This window comes from Bombina bombina, chromosome 6 (genome assembly GCF_027579735.1).
Source record: "Bombina bombina isolate aBomBom1 chromosome 6, aBomBom1.pri, whole genome shotgun sequence".
Lineage (NCBI taxonomy): Eukaryota > Metazoa > Chordata > Amphibia > Anura > Bombinatoridae > Bombina > Bombina bombina.
Window position 1 is genome coordinate 1,003,484,518 of NC_069504.1, and position 7,817 is coordinate 1,003,492,334.

The window sequence follows — 7,817 nt, forward strand, 5'->3', positions numbered from 1 at the left end:
TTATTAGTGATGTTGATAGCTTTGTCAAAGCCTTATTTAATGTGATTCAGGTGCTTCAGTTCTTTGTATGTCAGGTTAATCATTCAAAAAGTGCCAAAGTTAAATTTATGATAATTATTCTTGACACAAGTTTAACTTTGCCTGGTCACTAGCCTCTCTTCTGCCTTGCCCTCTCTATTTTCTGCTTGGACGCTGTATTAATTAACTTTCTGTGTATTTATCTATTTTGATTGAACTCTGTCCAGCTCTGTGATCTTATTAGCATTTTGCCTAATTTTACATAATCTCAGGTTATATAGTTTAAAGGGACACTCAGGTTAAATTAAAATTTCATGATTCAGATATAGCATGCAATTTTAAACAACTTTCCAATTTACTTCCATTAAAAAAAAATTGCACAGTCTTTTATATTTACAATTTTTGAGTCACCAGATCCTACTGAGCATGTGCAAGAATTCACAGACTATACGTATATGCATTTGTGATTGGCTGATTGCTATCACATGGTATAAGGGGAGTGGAAATATATATAACTTTGCAATTTGTTATAAAAAACCTACTACTCATTTGAAGTTCAGACTAAGTGCTATTGCATTGTCTTGTTATCTTGCATTTGTTGATTATGCAAATCTAATGTGTTGACTGGTCCTTTAATATAATACATAATATAATGTATAGCTCTGTGGGATATCCTGTCTCCTTACTCTGCATTTGGGGGTTGGGGTTCATAACCTGGAACCTATATTTACTAAACTTTACTCGTAGATAATTCTCTACTTTAAGTTGTGTGTGCCTTCTATATCTGATGGTTTACAAGGCAAAGGTAGTCCAAGGGAAGTATCTTTTTTTCAGTTGAACTGGAGAGTTATCAGCACAGATGTTTAGTTGCTGTACAGTTTGGGATATGTTCATGGCTCAATGGAGGATTTAATCTTAAGAATCCGCTCCCCACATAAATGTTTTGACCTCATGACAGTGCTTCTAGCTCCTAAAGTGAATGTCAACTTTCATGATAAAGTGCCCGGTTTTAAAAAAAACTAAAAATAGGGGCATTTTCATTCATGAAAGTTTACATTGCACCGGATTTTACAAATACTTACCTTCTTCTCCTGAAACGTAGAATCGCCGATCCCCCGCCTGCAGGTCCTCTGTACTTCATCAGCAATGATGTTGCTGGCTTCCTCCAATCACGGCTTCCCCCCCCCCCCAAGGAGCGTCCATCTGGTGAGGCCACGCCGTGATTGGAGGAAGCCGGTTTCATCATTGCTGTGTATGTACAGCAGGAAGAAACAGGCGGGAGAAGAAGGTACGTATTTGTAAAATCCGGTGCAATGATAACTTTCATGAATGAAAGTGCCCCTGTTTTAAATCATTTTTTTAAAAACCGGGCACTTTATCATGAAAGTTGACATTCACTTTATGATTTAGAAATCCTATTTCATCATCATGTTCATAATTGTGGTGTATATCAATCAGTGGTGTTTGCTTCGTCAAATACAAAGAAAGTCATCTCAGTGTACTTTATGCAATTTATCAGGCTATTTAAACTGTCACACAGATGCAAGGATATTCTAGAAATTTTCCATAAATTAAAGTTGGCAACAAGGGGAAGCTGTAAAATTACCAACAACTGCACCGGAAACAAGAATCTTTTCTCTTGTTAAGTGTATCCAGTCCACGGATCATCCATTACTTATGGGATATATTCTCCTTCCCAACAGGAAGTTGCAAGAGTCCACCCACAGCAAAGCTGCTATATAGCTCCTCCCCTAACTGCCATTCCCAGTCATTCTCTTGCAAGTCTCAACATAGATAGGAGGTCGTGAGAGTCTGTGGTTTTTTATACTTAGTTTATTTCTTCAATCAAAAGTTTGTTATTTTTAAATGGCACCGGAGTGTGCTGTTTATCTCAGGCAGTATTTGGAAGAAGAATCTGCCTGCGTTTTTTCTATGATCTTAGCAGACGTAACTAAGATCCAGTTGCTGTTCTCACACATTCAGAGGGGGAATGGCGTGCAGGTTTTCCTGCAAATAAGGTATGTGCAGTAAAAATATTTTTCTAAGAAATGGAATTGACTAAGAAAATACTGCTGATACCGAAGTAATGTAAGTACAGCCTTTAAATGCAGTGAAAGCGACTGGTACCAGGCTGATTGATAGAGATATATGCTAAGGTATGTGCAGTAATATATTTTTCTAAGGAATGGAATTGACTAAGAAAATACTGCTGATACCGAAGTAATGTAAGTAAAGCCTTAAATGCAGTGATAGCGACTGGATCAGGCTTATTAATAGACATACATACTCTTATAAGAATGTGTTTTAAAACGTTTGCTGGCATGTTTAATCGTTTTTTAACATATGTTTGGTGATAAAACTTATTGGGGCCTAATTTTTCCACATGGCTGGCTTAAATTTTGCATAGAAACAGTTATAGGGAAGGTAATCCACAGCTCAGCTGTGGCAGTTTTGTTGTGTCTGTTTAAAAAAAATGTCGTTTTTTTTTTTTTTTTTTTTTTTTATCTGTTTTTTGCATTAAGGGGTTAATCATCCATTTGCAAGTGGGTGCAATGCTCTGTTAACTTATTACATGAACTGTAAAAATTTTGTTTGATTTACTGCCTTTTTTCACTGTTTTTCAAATTTTGACAAAATTTGTTTCTCTTAAAGGCACAGTAACGTTTGTTTTATTTGCTTGTTAACTTGATTTAAAGTGTTTTCCAAGCTTACTAGTCTCTTTATTAGTTCTAACATGTCTAACATAGAGGAGGCTCTGTGTTTATTATGTTTAAAGCCATGGTGGAACCCCATTTTAGAATGTGTACCAGATGTACTGATTTCATGTTAAACAATAAAGATCATTTTTTGTATTTAAAAACATTATCACCAGAGGATTCTGTCGAGGGGGAAGTTATGCCGACTAACTCTCCCCACGTGTCAGACCCTTTGACTCCCGCTTTAGGGACTCACGCTCAAATGGCGCCAAGTACATCAAGGGCACCCATAGCGTTTATTTTACCAGAGGATTCTGTCGAGGGGGAAGTTATGCCGACTAACTCTCCCCACGTGTCAGACCCTTTGACTCCCGCTCCAGGGACTCACGCTCAAATGGCGCCAAGTATATCAATGGCGCCCATAGCGTTTATTTTACAAGACATGGCAAAGGTTGTGTATAATACACTGGCAGCAGTATTAGTCAGACTACCTGAAATTAAAGGAAAGCAAAACAGCTCTGGGGGTAGATACAGAGCATACAGACGCTTTAAGAACCATGTCTGATACTACCTCACAATATGCTTAGTCTGTGGGTGATATTTGTGACTCAGGGAAGATGATTTAACCTGATTCTGATATTTCTACATTTAAAATTTATGCTTGAGAACCTCCACTTGTTGCTCAGGGAGGCTTTAGCTGCTCTGAATGAATGTGTACAATCGCAGTGCCAGAGAAATTGTGTAGACTGGATAAATAATATACAGTGCCGGTGTGTACTTATGTTTTTCCAATACCTAAAGAGGTTTACTAAAATTTTTCATAAGGAATGGGATAGACCAGGTGTGCCGTTCTCTTCCCCTCCTATTTTTTAGAAGAATGTTTTCTAATAGTTGCCACCACACGGGACTTATGGCAGACAGTTCCTAAGGTGAAGAGAAGAGTTTCTACTCTAGCTAAGCGTACCACTACCTCTGGCGAGGACTGTTGTGCTTTTTTAGATCCAATGGATAAAAAATGTTTATTCAACAAGGTTTTATCCTGCAGCCCCTTGCACGCATTGCTCCTGTCACTGCTGCTGCGGCGTTCTGGTTTGAGTCTCTTGATGAGGCTTTACAGGCTCCATTGGATGAATATATTTGACAAGCTTAGAGCACTTAAGCTAGCCAATTCCTTTGTTTTCTGATGCCTTTGTTCCTTTGACTAGACTAACGGCTAAGAATTCTGTTTTTTACTATACTGGCGCGCAGAGCGCTATGGCTTATATCATGGTCAGCTGTCGTGACTTTAATAAATAAGCTACTTAACTTCCCTTCAAGGGGCAGACCCTATTCAGGCCTAGTTTGAAGGAGATTATTACTTATATCACTGGAGGAAAAGATCATGCCCTTCCTCAGGACAGGTCCAAATCAAGGGACAAAAAAGGCCTAATTTTCGTGCCTTTCGAAAATTCAAGGCAGGTGTGGCATCAACTTCCTCTAAGGCAAAATAAGAGGGAACTTTTGCTCAGTCCAAGGCGGTCTGGAGACAACCGGACCTGGAACAAAGATAAGCAGGTCAAGGAGCCTGCTGCTGCCTCTAAAACAGCATGAGGAACGGACCCCTATCTGGTAACGGATCCTATAGGGGGCAGACTTCATTCTTCGCCCAGGCGTGGGCAAGAGATGCCCAGGATCCCTGGGCATTGGAAATTATACCCCAGAGATATCTTCTGGATTTCAAAGCTTTCCCCCCCAAAAAAGGGGAGTTTTTGCCTTTCACATTTATCTGCAAACCAGATAAAGAAAGAGACATTCTTGCATTGTGTACGTGACCCATTCAGTTCCAATAGAGGAACAGGGACACAGTTTTCCTCAAATCGGTTTGTGGTTCCCAAGGAAAGGAAACCTTCAGACCTATTTTGGATCTAAAAGATCTTAAACAAATTCTTTAGAATTCTATCATTTAAGATGGAAACTATTCGTACCATCTTAACTATGATCCAGGAGAGTCAATAGAGGACTACAATGGATTTGAAGGATGCTTATCCTCACATTACGATGCATAAAGATCACCATCGGTTTTTCAGGTTTGCCTTTCTAGACAGGCATTACCAGTTTGTAGCTCTTTCCTTTGGGTTAACTACAGCCCCTAGAATCTTTATGGAGGTTCTGGGGTCACTTTGGCGGTCCTTAGGCCGCGGGGCATAGAAGTGGCCCCTTATTTAGACGACATCCTGATACAGGCGTCAAACATCCAAGTTGCCAAGTCTCATACGGACGTAGTACTGGCATTTCTGAGATCGCATGGGTGGAAAGTGAACAAGGAAAGAGTTCTCTATCCCCAATATCAAGGGTTTCCCTCCTAGGGATTCTGATAGATTTTGTAGAAATTAAAATTTACCTGATGGAGTCCAGGTTGTCAAAGTTTCTAAATTTCTGCCGTGTTCTTCATTCCATCCGCGCCCTTTGGTGGCTCAGTACATGAATGTAATCGGCTTAATGGTAGCGGCAAGGGACATAGTACCGTTTGCACGCCTACATTTCAGACCACTGCAACTATGCATTCTCAGCCAGAGGAACGGGGATTACACAGATTTGTTCTCCTGTTAAATCCGGACCAAGAAACCAGAGATTCTCTTCTCTGGTGACTATCTCGGGTCCATCTGTCCAAGGGTATGACCTTCCGCAGGTCAGATGGGACAATTGTTACAACAGATGCCAGCCTTTTAGGTTGGGATACAGTCTGGAACTCCCTGAAGGCTCAGGGATAGTGGACTCAGGAGGAGACCCTCCTTCTAATGAATATTCTGGAACTGGGAGCGATATTCCATGCTCTTCAGACTTGGCCTCAGTTAGCAACTCTGAGGTACATCATATTTCAGTCGGACAATATCACGACTGTGGCTTACATCAAGCATCAAGGGGGAACAGAAGTTCCCTAGCAATGTTAGAAGTCTTAAAATAATTCACTGGACAGAGACTCACTCTTGTCTAAAAGCTATCCCTATCCCAGGTGTTGAGAACTGGGAGGCAGATTTTCTAAGTCGTCAGACTTTTCATCCGGGGGAGTGGGAATTCCCTCCGGAGGGGTTTGCACAAGATCAAGCAGGAGAGTGCTTTGGTGCTTTTGACAGCGCCTGCGTGGCCACGCAGGACCTGGTATGCAGATCTGGTGGACATGTCATCCTTTCCACCACGGTCTCTGCTTCTGAGACAGGACCCTCTACCTCAGGGTCTTTTCAACCATCTAAATATAACTAATCTGAGATGGACTGCCTGGAGACAGAACGCTTGATGTTATCAAAGCATGGCTTCTCCGAGTCAGTAATTGATACCTTAATACAGGCATAAAAGCCTGTCTCTAGGAAAATTTAACATAAGATATGGTGTAAATATCTTATTGTTATGAATCCAAGGGTTACTCATGGAGTAAAGTCTGGATTCCCAGGATATTATCTTTTCTCCAAGATGATTTTGAGAAAAGGGTTGTCAGCTAGTTCTTTAAAAGGACAGATTTCTACTCTGTCTATTCTTTTGCACAAGCGTCTGGCAGGTATTCTAGACGTTCAGGCATTTGGTCAGGCTTTGGTTAGAACCAAGCCTGTGGTTAAAAATGTTGCTCCGCCATGGAGCTTAAAGCTGGTTCTTAAGGTTCTTCAAGGAGTTCCATTTGAACCTTTTCATTCCATAGATATCAAACTTCTATCTTGGAAAGTTCCTTTTTGGTAGCTATTTCCTCGGCTCATAGAGTCTCCGAGTTATCTGCGTTGCAATGTGATTCTCCTTATCTGGTTCTCCGTACGGATAAGGTAGTCCTGTGTACCAACTTGGGTTTTTACCTAAGGTGGTATCTAACAAGAATATCACTCAAGAGATTGTTGTTCCATTCTTGTATCCTAATCCTTCTTCAAAGAAGGAACGTCTATTACACAATTTGGACGTGGTTCGTGTTTTAAAGTTTTACTTACAAGCTACTACAGATTTTCATCAAACATTCACCTTGTTTGTTGTCTATTCTGGACAGAGGAGAGGTCAAAGGACTTCAGCAACCTCTCTGTCTTTTTGGTTAAAAAGCATAATTCATTTAGCTTATGAGACTGCTGGACAGCAGCCTCCTGAAGGGATTACAGCTCATTCTACTAGAGCTGTGGTTTTCACTTGGGCCTTTTTTAAATGTGGCTTCTGTTGAACAGATTACAAGACGGAGTCTTGGTCTGCGTTTCATACTTTTTCAAATTTAACAAATTTGATACCTTGCTTCTTCGGAGGCTATTTTTGGGAGAAAGGGTTTTTTACAGGCAGTGGTAACTTCCGTTTAAGTACCTGCCTTGTCCCTCCCATCATCCGTGTACTTTAGCTTTGGTATTGGTATCCCATAAGTAATGGATGATCCGTGGACTGGATACACTTAACAAGAGAAAACATTATTTATGCTTACCTGATAAATTTATTTCTCTTGTAGTGTATCCAGTCCATGGCCCGCCCTGTCACTTTAAGGCAGGTAATTTTTCCATTAAACTACAGTCACCACTGCACCCTATGGTTTTCCTTTCTCTGCATGTTTTCGGTCGAATGACTGGTAATGGCAGTTAGGGGAGGAGCTATATAGCAGCTTTGCTGTGGGTGGACTCTTGCAACTTCCTGTTGGGAAGGAGAATATATCCCATAAGTAATGGATGATCCGTGGACTGGATACACTACAAGAGAAATAAATTTATCAGGTAAGCATAAATTATGTTTTTACCACGGATGTAATTGTAATTCCTTTAAAACACATTGTAGGTTATGGGCTAAATTACAAGTGGGTGCAATCAATAGAGCAGGCTGCGTTATGTTGTGCTCATCAATCTATGTTTTCTGTATGTATGTGTTAAGTGTTTTATGCTTAAGTTTCTTAGAAATATTATAGTACAATACAAAATGAAGAACTCCACTACTTGAGCAAACTTTTTGCGCTCCATCAGCTTAGTGTTCAAGAGTTATCCAATATAAATTTTACTGTGCAAAGTTTTTTTTATGTGAGCGAATTACCTCGCTACAAGACATGCAGGTTTAGACTAGTGCTCATGAAATAAAAATTAATATTGGACTTGTACTATGAGTGTAAAAATGGAAGTGGTAAGA